Genomic DNA, 15182 nt, shown 5'->3' on the forward strand with positions numbered 1-15182 from the left:
TTGCTGCACCCAATCTCGAACAGAAAGAAACATGTCTGACAAGAATATCAGCCCGAATATTAATCCTCCGATATCGCCAGCAAGGGTTTGTCCAGGCAAAAAGTGGAGAGCAGCCAGTTGAAAGATTTCCAACACGGTGCGAAATATTCCCGAAGGTTTTCGTGATTTGTCATAAAGTCAAGGTCTCGTCAGCTCGAGATCGTCACTGTTCAAACTTTAAAATACAGGTCGAGATTCAACGAAATCCTTTAGAGAACGGCAACATAACGAACCACGCTTAAAAAAGAATCTACCGAAAAGTATGATTTTCAACGCAGAAATTCCAATCGACGACAGAGGTGTCCGAGATTCAAGGATTTTTCAGCGATGATGCAAGCTTTAGGGTCGCAAAGAAATGACCGGCTGCGAAAGTGTTAATTAGGGACGAATAGGAGGCCATTTTATCTGTGGGTCATTTATTCCGCGGCTGTGGCCGGACACTTGGACCAGGCTTGAGGCAGACCAAGGCGAATGCGCATAGCGCATTCCGATCGGATGGCAACCACGTCCAACTACATCCCCCCCCCCCCGCGCTTCACCCTCGGTGTCTTCTCTCGCCTTCCTCCTTCTTTCGTCTCTCGCGCTCCACACCGACAGTATTTTTATCCCCGGTTATTCACCCTCTTATCTGCGAATAGAGGCGCTCCTTATCCACCTGGATTCATGCCTTCTTTCCGTCACCGTCGCGCCCCTCCTGCCCCTCTCCGCCGTCCGTCGCACGACAATACGTTTATTCATCGGCCTGACAAAGTCAGTATGGTCGTAATTGGATTCTCGGCTGCCCGATGAGTCCAATAAACACGTGTAATGGATCGAACGTCTCGGTTTTGCTAGGCGAACTTCTGCTACGCGATCCGCATTATTTTCTGCGCTTCGAATTTAACGCGAGGCGAGTGAAACGGAAAATTGAGCTGTCGAGTGTTCTCTTTTCGTCACCGGGGAAGTGGGAGTTGGAAGATTGAAAGTCAGTGTTCGTTCTATAGTGAATCGCAGGGATGATTCGGTAGTTTAAGTGGAATTTCGTTACTATTTGGAATGGATTCTTTTTTTCCTCGATTGAACGCTTTGAACGAAAGTGCGATGAGTTAGGTGAAGAATAGATAGCGCTGGTTTTCTTATATCGAAGGGTTCAGCGTAATGGAGGTCGCACAGTGTTTTTGATTCAATGAGTCATTGCTTTTACGCGAAGGTTTTAAAGGGATTTAATTAGCCTGTGTTAAGGTGTACGTCTCTGTCAGAGAGGATATTCGTATGCCGGTTCTAAAAAAAATACCGATCGTTTGATCCCGGCTACTAGAAGCCCACGAATACTTCCGTGAGTCAGTGTCCGTATTTTCTTTGAAAACAAATGTTTCAATCCGTTTTCCGTAACCTATTAGATCTAATCTTGGATTCCTTGATTGGAGTCGCCGGCGGACGAGCGTGTATTACGATTTTCGTGTTTCGACGATGGAAAAAATGTTGACGCAAGGAAGAATTTATAGATTTCCTGGCCACCGTTGGATTTCAAATGCCCCATTCTCCATCGAAACTTACTTCCAAGCCTCTATTCCCAATAAATGGTAACAATAAGAAAAATCTAAATTCATTTCGACCACATAGCGGCCACTTTTATTCTTACAACAATCAATCGTCGGACGGAAATCGTACATCAACCCGACGGAAAGTTAATTAACGAACACCTTTACAGCCTGTCAACGGATGTCGTCGATATTCCGCGCATTCCAGCCGGAGATTTATCATTACAGGAAACCTGCGGGTTGATTAAAACCAAACCCCGCGGAAATTGAAATATTCAGCGGCGGTATTCCGAAACAATGACGTCCGTTCGAATATTTCTTCGCGAGGGAAAGAGTATCGGAAATATCGTGGAATATTTGCAGGAGGATTAGTCGATGCGGCGGCAGTTTATTTGAATTTCTTTCCGGTTCGATCGCCTATGCAAACACCGAAGCGCTCGAGAATGGTAACGATCACTTTGGGTATTGGCCTACTTCTTTTTCTTCTTCTTCTTCTTCTTCTTCTTCTTCTTCTTCTTCTTCTTCTTCTTCTTCTTCTTCTTCTTCTTCTTCTGCTTCTTCTTCTTCGACGATCGCACTCGGCCGGTCGTTTTGCAGCCATATCTCTTTTTGTTTCTCGAAACGTCGAACCGTGCCCCGGCCAGATGGCCGCGATTAAAAAAAGGATTTCGCTATCGCGAGCGTTTCTTACGTTTCTTATGTCTGCATCGGGAATTCTTAAACAAAACTTATAAACACCGGGCCCGGTTCACGGCTCGCGAACTGCTAGATCCGCGTGTTTTTGCAAACGGATTTGCGTGAAATTACCGATCCGTTTCGCGGCGCAGCGTTCAGTTTACGATCCCAACGCGGAAAGTTACGATTACTGTGAGAATTCGGGACTGAATTTGTTTCTTTTCTTCCGCGGATATCTTGGGAAACCTTCGGATCTATATATCGGTTCCCGAAGGATTAAATAAGAGTATCTTTATCTTACATCACCGGTTTTATCAAGAATTTAACCTTCCAACTATAGATTCTTCGTATCGAAATCTCCGTACAGGCATTCCCGTCCTAATTACCATAAGAAGTCCCCGATAACTGGTTTACTCGAACACTGAATGGTGTTTTCGAGAAGCATTCCAGCTAAATTAAGCTTCAAGACTTCTCTGATCGTCGCTTCACGCTTTCGTCGCAGTTTCATCCGCGCGTTTCCACTTCTGCCCCTTACTTGCTCTGTAACATTAAACTCGCGGACTATGTATCGAGTTAATGGCGCTCTTCCGCGTTGTAAACGTCGACGACGAACAAAAGCAGCTATTGACCAGCGTGCATTCAACTGTGCAAACTGCCCCGGAAGAAAAGTCTTGGCTGACGTCGCGGCAACAGCGACAAGGTTCGTCTTATTTATCAAAAGGCAATTATTCCGGACGACGAATTCCTATGAAACCAAGGGAGAATGTGGATTCACAGATGATGAACGAAGCTTGTCATATTTTGGCGCTGGCGTGCGTTAACACTAATTCTTGAACTGTGGATTCTTATGCGGTCCCCAAAAAATTGAAACTACAAGATTGCAAAGAATGAGACAAATAAAATATCCAATGTATGCTTTTCACTTTCTTTATGATGCAAATCTTCCATCGTAACTCTACTTTTCTGCCTATATTCTTAAAAACCTGAATTCACATGAAAAGACTACTGATTATAAAAGCATTATCAAACTTAGTGACCAAACCTAGCTTGTAGAAGTCATTATATAAACGTGGAATCTTGTCCTCATTTATCTGTTTCATTTTCCACTAAATTCTTGTTCCCGATGCATCAAAATTACTCACGCGAAAGTATCCTTTACAAGTATTCTCGCGGATTGACGTTTAATGAAGCGAATTCGCGCGAATCTCTGTGGTTTGCATCAACAGATCCGCGCGAAGAATGGGTGGATAGCGAGTCGAGCTCAAAGGGATTTCGAATCCATTGTGAACCGACAACCAGACGGTGATGTATGGTTGAGGGACGGCCCGATGATTACGAGGAATCTGTTCCCTCATCCTCCGAGAACCGTGTCGTTAACGAACGTCCGCCTCTTTTAATTACTTTGTTCATTAATCAGCTCGAGGACTGTGGCGCTAGGGGTGACTGCCCTTCCCGGGGAACAAACACGCTGTCACGAGTTAATTGACCGTCTCGTTTGATTTGGCTGCGTTGGTAGTTCCTTGGCCACATGTTCAGACCGAACGCGACTAGATTCTTTTCCTCCGAATACCTCGTACCTTCAGCCGTTTTAACCTCCCATAACCAATAGAATCTCTTCAACTATTATCTATATTACAGATAACGTAACATACAACAATACTCAGCAACGGAAACATACATAGATTGATAACGTAACTCAATCAATGTACTATACTACTACTTCGTTTTACATTTTATATTACTCAACTATTAATATCAATCGTCCTGTATTACATGCATCTCGCTCCTTAAACTCACCCGATATTCAACGTGCCGGTGCATTGTCTTCCCTGCTAATAATAGCTAATCACTTGACAATCATAAAGAAGCACTGGCGCTGAAGACAGTTTAGAACACCGCGACCCAGACCTTAACGCGGCGGGAACATTGAAAAAACCCGAAATATCGGGCGCTCTCGGAAATTCCTCGGGGATGTCTCAACGCTCGATAATACGGGATTGTTTGGGGTTCGCGGCGTCGGAGGACAATAATACTGTCGGGGTGGCGTGTCGATTTAATGCAACCGCTCGGCAACGAATCACTGGAACGGCCCAGGAAGCCGATCCAGCGGACGTCATCGCCAGATGTTCATCGCGGCGGATCCCGATCGGCTCCTATCTCGAACATCCTACTGATTTTTACGAGATCGCGGGTGTTCTTCAAAGAGGATCCATTCCGCCGATGGACAGTGAAATATCGTCCGCCATCGGGCCCGGCTTTATTTCCGCTGCTCTTTTATTCTCCCCGTTACGTAAGTCCCGGTATTATTTCTGTCTCGATATTTGTGCGCGGTACCGCGGCTCGTCCCCGCGATATTCCCCCAAGGACGCGATCGTCAGATGATCGTGGGCGATGACAATCGTACGATCGAGGGGACACACGGCAGCCGCTCGCCGCGCCTCGTTCTTCCATAAATTTCCGATCTAAAACCGTACGCCGCGCGAGCACCGATTTTTTGATTTACAACCGGCTCCGTCGCGCGACCCCCCATCCCCCGGATGTTCCGCGCGAAATAAAAACACAGGGGATTTGGATTTCTCGCTCGGACCGAGAGCACAGCTAGAGGAATTCGATGTTCAACTCGAGTTGGAATTTAGCCTGTGCGTATTTAATTTTGACACGCCGAGAGAACGATCTTCGATGAGGTAATAAATGTAGTCTATTTCTGTGATTATGGTAGCGCGACAATGTTGTTATACTTGTATTCCGTTTGTGTAAACGAAGCGTAAAAACCGAGAGACGTGATTTCTAGTTATGTAGCTGAAGATCGTTCGGTCAGATTTGTGTCGTGAATGATTCAACGTGACATTAGAGAGTTGCTCCTGTGCTAACTGAGAGATTTAATGTTCGATTCTCCGCCGAGAAATACCACTGGTCGGTTAGCTGTTCTTTAGGAATGCAAATCGAACGATTACAGTGGAGTTAGCGTTATCGAGTCGCGCATCTGCTCGCGATCTAACGTTTTATGAATTCATCGCCTCGAATTCGCGTGGCACACATTGTTCCAGATTTTCGTTGGTACGTGTCGTTTCGTTCTCTCTGGCCTCAGCGGTTTGGCCGGAGTCTATACGACGATCCTTGGACAGGATAGCGTTAAAAGTGATTCGTAGGTTCGCGAATGGCTCGTAAACTCGGAGTCCACCAGCTGTCGATGGGAAACAAGAGCTAAATATAAGCCTGACTAGCTCCGAGGAGATACATTCTGGCGATCTGGACAATGGGCGAATATTTTCACCCTTTGAGCTCTTCAATCGAGTCTCTTAGAAACTTTTTTAATATACCACGTAGAAAAAATGACTTCCGAATATCACACTCGTCTCTGAACAATCAACCTTTAACCTCGTCTACCCCTATTTCGCAAGAAAACCAATTTAACCCTTCTTCAATCCTTCAGGATTCTTCGATCCAATCACTTTCCCACTTTTCAACACTATTTCGTTCTTCTATACCCTCTCTATGATTCGGTAATAATTAATAACTAGAAATTAATCATTTTTCCTAGCTCCGAGAATATTACTTGAAACTTGTTACTATTCCACGTGTTTCTATTTTTCGTAATAAAATTTCAAATGCATATTAGGCAGCAGTATCAAGTAATTCCTATACAAAAAATCACAAATAATTACAATCGAATAATTAAGTTCTAAACAGAGTATAATTCAATGTGAAATTAATAATTTTTCCTAACTTCGAAAGTACGCGAAACTTGCTACTGCTCTACGTGTTTCTATTTTTCGTAATAACATCTCAAAAAATCACAAATAATTACAATCGAATAATTAAGTAGTCTAAACAGGGTATAATTCGATGGCAGCATTTCAATTGTCGAATGCACATACTTGCCGCGAGCAAAACCACCCTTGGAGGACGCGACCTTCGCAGGACTATCTGGACGAAAATTTGGCAGCCGCCGGTTCTAGAGACGCCTAGTTCGATTATTTATCGGGACGGTATGCGGGATGCGTGGGCAGTTCTCCCTCGTATTCCCGCCGCTATCCGTCCGCTGGCCGCTTTCCAAACGGCGACACCCTCACACCTACGAATTCCTTTTGGCGAGCGCCCGTGTGCGTGGACGCCGGCACGTACGTGTTGCGTGTTCGCCGTTTCTCTTACGTTATACCTCGCGCACGAGTTACGTCGCCGTGATTACGTGCGCACCTCGCACACATCGCATCTGGCTTTTTCCGCGCCTCCGAGCCGCTGCCGGAACCGACGGAAAAAATATTTCGAATGCTGCCCGACAAACAGGAGGGACGGGGATCGGTCAAATGAAATGATACTTTGAATAATAGGCCGGAACTTCAAAGCGGGAGGGAATATTTTTATGATAATCGCGCGAAGCGCGGGACAGAATGTTTCGTAATAGCGCGTTTCGAATGTTCCCTTGAATTATTTATCGGAGATAAAAGGAATTCGCGTGAGGGAGCGGCTCGTAACGCGGGTAACAACGTTTCGAGTGAAATTATTTTTAGGCGAAGCTTCGCGTGCAACAAAGTAGAAATTTTCAACGTGCGAGTTTCCCCTTCCTGGACACGAAATTGATGCAGCACAGCTGAACGGAAATATTTCAATGCGAAGTTAGAAATACGCTCCCCTTTAAATAAAAGCCTATTTTCGAATATCGTTTTTTTTCAAAGATCTGCTCCAACGGCCGGGATGCTTTATTTTCGAAGTTACACGCACGATTTGAAATAAAATCGGCTATTTACTAGTCGAAATAACGTTTCACCGAGCACTGCCGGAACTTTCCGGCTCTCTTTTATTCGCCGACGATGCGCGGCGTTTATTATTGGACCGGCCCGTGGAATCTTTATACTCGATGAGAGTACAACCGTGGAACAGAATTTATTCGACGCTATTGTGGAGCTCGGGGCGGGGGAAATTTACTTTCTGGAATCTGATTGGTCCTGGAACCGATGGAGAATTCTATTCTCGACGAGTTACGGCCTCTTCTAACGAGAAGTTTTGTCTGAGCCTCCGGTTCCCCGTTGTTTTCTTTATTAACGCGATGGGAAGAAAGTCGCGTCGCATTTCACCCTCGCTTATCGTTTCGATAGTCATCGTGCCGATCTTCGAATCGAATTCTTTTTATTAAATAATGTAACTTGTAACCTTCCAATAGAGTTCCACATCAAAAACCTTGAGAATAGCGAAGAATTATTCATCATTCTGAATAGAAGAATTATAGTAGAATCGTTGATCGTTTCAACCCTTAACGGACCGGAAGCATTTCAAGTTCACTTCCCGGAGAAAATACCTTAACATAGATATCAAGCGGAAACAAATTCACAGAAGCGACCTAGCACGATACTCAACGTGTTCATTATCAATATTACAACAATAACAGTGATAAAAATAAAATAATTTTTGCTGTATGCACGACGTTGGACACTGTAAGGGTCAATAGGACGATTACATTAGAATTATTGACAATTCTGAATAGAAGATTTAGATCGGGATTGGAAGAATTCTCGAGCGAAGCAGACTGTAGGAATTAATGATCGAATAATCATCGTCAGTGATCGGAAAGGCATTATCGTAGGCGTAGACGCTGCCAGGGTTCCGTCGAAGTGTACAAACAAATGCACCGGGATCTAAGTTTACCGGCGTCCACGCGAGGGTGAGTATTTACTGTCAAGGTCCGCGTATAATTTTAGAATTATAATCGAACAGGCAAATGACTAATCCTTAACCGACCGAAATACGCGGCCGAAAGCCACGCCGAACTCCTGCTCTTTATTCATCCCGGGGACTGAATGGTTGACGACAGCCCGGTATTCTTAGCGCCGAATGTTACGTGGACGATGTATAATCGTCAAACAGGGAAATGCACGGTGCGTATTAATAGATTTCCCGTAAAAATAGAATCGTGATGCATCGTGTGTCTGGCCGAAGCGGAGTCTCGTAAAGCCTTCGTCTTTTCTAGGATTCATCAGTCTTTCAATCGCCGGCCCGTGGAAAGCGGCCGATCCTCTTTGCCTCCTTCCTCCTTTTTTTGCGCTCCCGCGACAACACGGGGGTGGAGGTTCGTTAATGGCCGCGCGTCGCGACGCGTCGTCGTGTTCTCTCGCGAGACGGCAAGACAAGGATCTAGACTGACGTAGAAAGAAAGGACGCGCCGCGCGCGCGACCCTCCCTCTATTTTAGAGTTAGCGATTAGACTTATTTATGGTGGCTGGGAAGGTTGGTCCTCTAGCCACCGGGCTCCTGACTTTCGGTTCCGGAGGCACGATCCAGCGGAATTGCGTTTGTCAGAGCTGTCCGCTTTCACGACATCGCGGCTAATAGGCTGCAGATATTCATGCAGATGATAATTTTCGCGAAACAGTTGACGGAAATTGGAGATCGGTGGAGATTCGGTTTCTCGGAAGGATCACGCTTTAACCAATTTTCTGGTGTCCATGTAGAATAGACATTCCTTGGCGTACTAAATTTTCGACTTTCTCAGAGGATCTTAGAGGATCTTCATAGCTCGGAGTGCTGGGAGTCTCGTTAACATTCTTGTTGAACTAGAAATATGGTTCCATAAGTCTGTACCGGGGTTTAGAGTGAGTCAGCTAATAGGAGCCACTTCGAAAACGCTGTAAATATTGATTTTAACAGAAATTGGTTCACATACACGTTGATTGTATCAGTATGGGCTATCTCCTACGTTGCCCGGTATTTCCTTAGCGATAGGGATAAATATCTCTAGGTCGCTCTCAAGGATCTAGTATGCTAAACGCACGCTAAAAATGTACGACATGTATCCGTTTATACAATGCCACCGACATCAGCTTACCTGCGAGACCTTAAGAATCCTCTCTGTTCTCTTTCTAAGTAACAAACTCGAGATGTCCGAAAGTTGGCCGATCTTTCGACAAACCGGGCAGGAACACGATGTTCGCCGAGAAACAATCCCCCCATAAATTTATCCGGCTTCAATCAAGCGACCCGTGGCGAACGACAAAGATCAAGAGCGAGCGAGGATCGAAGGGAAGAGAGTTGTTGACGATCGGGTGGACAGGTGGCGGCGGGACGGCGCGACGATGGGCGCCTTTATCGAATGAGATCGAAGATAATCTCGCCATCTTTCCCTCCTTTCCTTTTTCCCTCTCCCTCTCTCGCTCTCTCTTTCGGCGCAGCCCTCTCGCGCGCACGGCCGGCCGATCTCCTGTTGCTCTTGGCAGCGGTACGCATGGTTTACGTGGTAACAGCTGTGCTCGCACGCACTTTGCTCGCGCAAAACATCGCTAATGGACCGACAACCTCGGCCGAGTCGGCCCCGCTTACGCGTAAATATAGTGAACCGACCACCGCTCTTTCTTTTCTTCTTTTCTAGCCTTTTTCCACGGTCCCGGCTCTTTTTCTATGTAGCCGAGTTGCTATTGTCACCTGGTATGGACTTCGCTCCTGTCGCAGGGAATTGGATTCGTTGTAGTGCCAACGCAGCTGATTGATAGCAGATTAACAGTTGGGCAGGTGTTGATTCATTGTTGCGACCGATTATCGATGATCTATGGAAGCAATGGACTTTCGATAGATCGGAGTTACTATCTGTAGATCAATCTGAGGATTCTCGATTAATTTTGTTTCCGATAAATAGAACAGATATGCACAGACGCATCAATCTTAGTATTCCTATCTCTTGAAAAATCCAATTGCTAGTTTCTTTTCATTTTCAATGAAAGTAACACGAGAACTCGGAAAATCAAGATAGAACGAAAAGTAAACTTCATAACCGAGGGACTACATGGTCCGGTTCCTAAACAATCCACACGACTTATGATCTGAAGCGCCAGGATTAAGGGTTGTTGACTAAGGATGCATCAATCGTCGCTCCGATGACTAATACAGCGGGAGCCAGCTAGAAACTAGATTGAGCGAGGGAAATGGATTTCGGAGTCGGTCAACCATCACACGCCCGACAGCAGGGCACACGGGCCGCGCGTACACGCGCTCGCGCGCGCGCGAGATGTGTGCCGAAGCTAAACATTCCGCGGAGCATTCACCCTGGCATTGCTGTAAAAATAAACGGATCGCGAACGGTGTATATCCACCTCGTCCCCGAGGTCTCCGTTTCATTTACGATACCAGTGAACCGAGAACCCCGCGCCGCTTCTCTTCCTGTACCATCGTCCGCTACCGGCGAAGAGTCCTCGCACCTGCTCCGATCGCTAGACGAAAGCAAACATCGATCGGAACGTGACGGACGGATGAACACTTCGACGCAACCGGTTAGCGGATCTCTCTCCATCCGAACGATCGAGCTCGATCGACTTGTTTCGAGTTCTGTCCGATCCTCGTTCCTCTTCTCCATCGCTATAAACCAAGAGGGGGAAAAAAAAGTGATTTTGACAGCGGTGCTTCCGATTTTATAGCGAGTCGTTCGGCTACGGAATGTCGACCGAGGGGTTGTTTAGAGGAAAGTATGATAACATCATTTTCTAATAACTTCGGAAGCGTCTTTCGGATTCCTTTACGGATCTGTTACTTTAACTTTTACGCGACTGAAATCATTCGCGTGAAACTCCATTTTGTTCGGCGATCTTTTTACCGTTTCCATGGAGATCTTCACTTGGCTCTGTAATTTATCTCCGCCGAAACGCGCGCGAACTTCCGGGGTTCGATTGGAAGGGCGGAGAGAAGCTTGATCTTCTTTTAGCGGGACGGGCCGAGCGGCTCAAGGCCGCCGAATGATAAATATATTACGCAATGGAAGCCATCCCCAAGGAGCCGGTTTAGTATCCCGTAACGGCGATAGTAACGAGGGCCCGTAAAACGGTCTGCAAAAGTTCCATTATCTTTTTTTACGGATCCTTGACCTTGATGCCCGATCGCGAGCTTAGGACGTTCTGGAACGAGCCTCGCCGTCGCTCGTAAAAGTGATTTAAAAGTGCAGTGTAAACGATGTCGAATAGTGGACGAATGTAAATGCGCCGGTATACTAGTTTAGAACCGGACCACCGTGACCAGACGGTGGAACCTCTTGACCGATGGAAGGACGACGCGGCGTGTTGCAAATGGTGCCGGCCGGATCGTGACAAACTATGATAGATTGCTGGCTCGAGATACTTTACCTCGGCTTATGAAGCGTTTGTATCATTCCTCACGCGTCGGGACGCGAGAATAAGATTCGAGGAAGTATAGAGCGCGGCTACCTTTCACGAAAATTCACTGTTTCACCGGCAAAAGCGCGCGGCTATTTTCTTTAAACATTCCGAACGTCGAGTTTAGTTCGCAATAAATAGGACGATAATAATAAGACATCTTTACGAGATTGTTAAGTCAGCTGGATATTAATGGTCCGCGGGTGATGCATCAGTTTCGAAAGGTCAAACACGCCGAATCCGTAGGTTTGGTGGAATTTCTCCCCGAAGTTCCGAATGTCTCAAATGACAGTGACGCGGTTGTTTTCATCGGGCATTCCGAGCATCAAGTTGAAATCGCACTAAATAAGATGATAATAATAAAACACTTTAACGAGATTGTTAAGTCAGCCGGGTATTAATGTCCAACGGATGATGATGCATCGGTCTCGAAATGCTAAAGGTGTCGAATCTTCGGTTTTTACGGGAATTTTTCCCTCGCCCCCGAGTTGGCCAAAGTTCCTGACCTTCCCCGGTGTCTCGCGATCGGAACATCCTCCGCGAAAACGACAGGCGCGTCGCGGCGGAAAGAATATGCGGGCCGAGACGTGCCAAGTGAGTCAGTGAGTTGGGATGGTTCACGAAATTAGATCGCACGGATTATACAGCGGGCCGGCTGTTCGTTGCTGCATCGCTGTAACCGGCATTGATTCATCGGGCCGACGTTTGCGCGCAGATGTTGCTAGTATACAATGAACCGCTTCCACACAATGTGGACCGCATTCCTGGAACATTACCCGGGCCGGTGGATTGAACGATCATTTACCAACGTTACATGTAATCTTAACTTTCCGCTAACGTAACGTGGAACTAGGTTTCTTGGGCAAGACACTCCGACGATCTCGCGCGAAAAACATGTGTAGAAGCTGCAAGATATGATTCGTTGAACTTGACACGTGGAAATCTTGCATAAGGATAGCTTTTATTGCTAGAAAGATTACTAATTCGTCATTACAGATATGATTAGAGATTCTATAAGTTCCGAACACGTAGTCCTATGATTTCCCTCATTACTGTTCTTACTAGGACTACTTTATCAGCTCGAAATTGTCATTACAAGTTTGACGACTACGCAGGGTCAATATTTCTCTCAGAATTTCCTATTCTTTAATTCTACGATTAACGCATTGTCTTTTATTTTTCGCCTCGCAGTACCTAGAAAAGAGTCCGTAGGTTTCTTCTCCTAAAAAGATAAACACTGGCAGCTCCAGCAAAAGGAAAGGCAGAGCAGCAACCCCATCGAAGCCGCTCCTCGTTAATCTTCTTGTTATTTATGACACCCCGACCACCCTCGTAGCCGCAGGCTTGAGTTTCAGGATGTTCCGGTTGACATGGACCATTCCTCGCGTTATGAATATCCCTTTCTCTTACACGCGCGCTACTAGGTGCGAGATGTTCTTCGCGGAGGTGGGCCCCGCACGGTACAACCCTCGAAGTGAAGTTCAACGCGTTTTATTAACCTTTGCGCAGCGGGGGCTGGCTCGTTTAAGCTCGTCTATGACAATTGTGCTCTTCGTAGAAGTTTCCTCGCCTAAGATCGGTACCCACATGACTCCTAGCTATTTGCACTATACACGCACACGCAACTCGGAATATTGATGAACCTATAACTCGAACCTTTCGCATTCTCTCATCCTAAGATAACACACCGTAGTCCTTTTCATCTTAATCTTTTCCCGCAAACAATGGTTATCCTGAATTCCCAGATACCTCTCCTCGATAGCCCACGTCCTCGCGCGACTCTGCGAGAAATCTAAAACGAACGAGCGAAGGGTACAAAGCGGACTTCGCCGTCCAATTCTCTAAATCTTCCTGCGCCGCGTTTCCGTGTAAAAGGAATATCTCCGAGAAGAGCCGGTTTATTCTAGAGCTTCGCGCGAATCTAGGCGGCCGGGCTCCTCGCGGCCCGCGGATGATCATAATTCACGCGTCGACGGAATATCGGGTGGCACAACGGCCGCTTAATAACTCGGATTACAGAGCCACGGCCGAAACAAGGGAGCACCGGATGAAAAACGATGATCGGGCAAGATATGACGACGCCTGGCATGGACTTGGCGTCGGGTCTAGGAAGCGGTGCCTCTTCAACCGTTGTAGCCCTTAATGAGCCCAACACGGGACCCGTCTAACCTCCTTCGCTCTGTTTCTTCTGTCAACCGCTTCTGTCCGCTTCGCGGTCTCGTTGTCTTCTTCTTCCTCCTCCTCCTCTTCTTCTCCTTCTCCGCCTCCCCCGCTTCTCTCCACCCTCACCTCCATCGTTGGCCGCTGCGTGACCTGGATGGTGCCCAAACGAAATACCATCCTCGTCGCTGCCTTTTTCGCCCGCCATTTTGGAGAACCGGCCGTCGCGTTGCTCCAGTTTGCCCGGCCACCTCGGATCAACTGCTTTGCAGCCGTCACGCGGGATTAATGATCGACCGTTACCGGTTTTCCCTAAATTTCTCGAATCCGACCTGTTCCTCGATCATCCCCTATCCAGGGATTATTTCTTCCTTTTTCAGCTGGCGGTGATTGATACCTTCGGATTAGAGAACTTCTCGAGAGAAATCTAGCGTTTGTACAAATACGCATGAACTGTAGCTGTGTTAGACTATATTCAACTGTATCATTAGTTTATGTTAGACTATTGGAAGTTATGGCTATTTTATTGTCGCTACTGTATGTCCATTTCTGCGGTTAATCCTCGGTAGCGATCACCGCCTTTCGTCGGAACACTCGAAGCGTCTCGAGTTCCTAACGTCGAGTCGAAGAATAGACGATTCCCGCGAACAAACAACGTTAATATCCGAATTTGTTGACTCTGGCCAGCCAGCGGTCGCCGGTATCGATCGGTTTTCATCGTGACAGTATATTCGACGACGGAACAAGTGGTCGGCAAGGTGTCGAATCATCAATAATGGCCGCGGCGGACCGTAGGAAACGCCTCAATGCCAATGTTAACGCCGCGCTCCCGAACGAAATTAACTCTCGAGTGATCGCGCGATGAACGCACCCCGCTACCCGACGCATCTTGCCAAAAACATTTCCATTATCCGCTTCCTGCCGCGGCTTTGTGCACCACTGACGAATTGGCTGCCTTCCGGCCGCGGTCCCTCGCCTGCTCCGCCAATTCCGACGGTAAATATCTGTTTATTTATTTTTAAATGATGGATGTCGAACCGCGACGTCGCTTCCAACTGTATTTGTACGCCGTTTGTCAGGGATATTGGTGCGAACTAATGGCTGGTCGCGACGCGGATTGTCGCGCGACACCAAGGGCGTCGCCTCGGAGCGTTAAGGATTAATCGGTTATTATTATTCGCTCCGCTTGCGCGCTCATTTCCGCTGCCAATTGTTTCATATTTTCGGCGAACGACTAATATTCCGTGAATACAGCACCGAATATAGACGATGGGATCTTGGATTCCATTGACTGTTACGTAGCGTTTCGGTAATCGTACCATTCCGCGAATTGAAACCGTCTCGAAGTGGACTCAGTCATGGCTGAATATTTTCTGTTTGGTTCATTCGCTTCTACAATGGAGAAAGACGAATTTGGAGAATGAGATACAGTTCCAACATTGTATTTCTATATTTTCGAACCGTGCGGATTGTAAATTTTAAGATTCTACGTTTCAAACTTCATTCGGGTTCCACTTCGAGAGTTAGATTTGTTGTTCCTACGCTTGTCTCAAGGATTGAAAAGCTGCAGGAGGGAATTGCCTGGAAATTCCAGAAGAAACCGACAACACGTCTCCCGAAGGTCCTGTATCGTAAAATGACGAGCGCGATGGCGCGATAG

The 15182-nt window shown here is 46.7% G+C and overlaps 1 protein-coding gene across 1 annotated transcript in view; it reads left to right on the forward strand.

Moving 5' to 3' along the window:
- Positions 1-15182, forward strand: part of LOC116430514 (uncharacterized) — a 365874-nt gene that overhangs the window by 48166 nt on the left and 302526 nt on the right. The gene's annotated exons all lie outside the window — the stretch shown is intronic.

The sequence above is a fragment of the Nomia melanderi genome, chromosome 7, assembly GCF_051020985.1.
Source record: "Nomia melanderi isolate GNS246 chromosome 7, iyNomMela1, whole genome shotgun sequence".
Taxonomy (NCBI): domain Eukaryota; kingdom Metazoa; phylum Arthropoda; class Insecta; order Hymenoptera; family Halictidae; genus Nomia; species Nomia melanderi.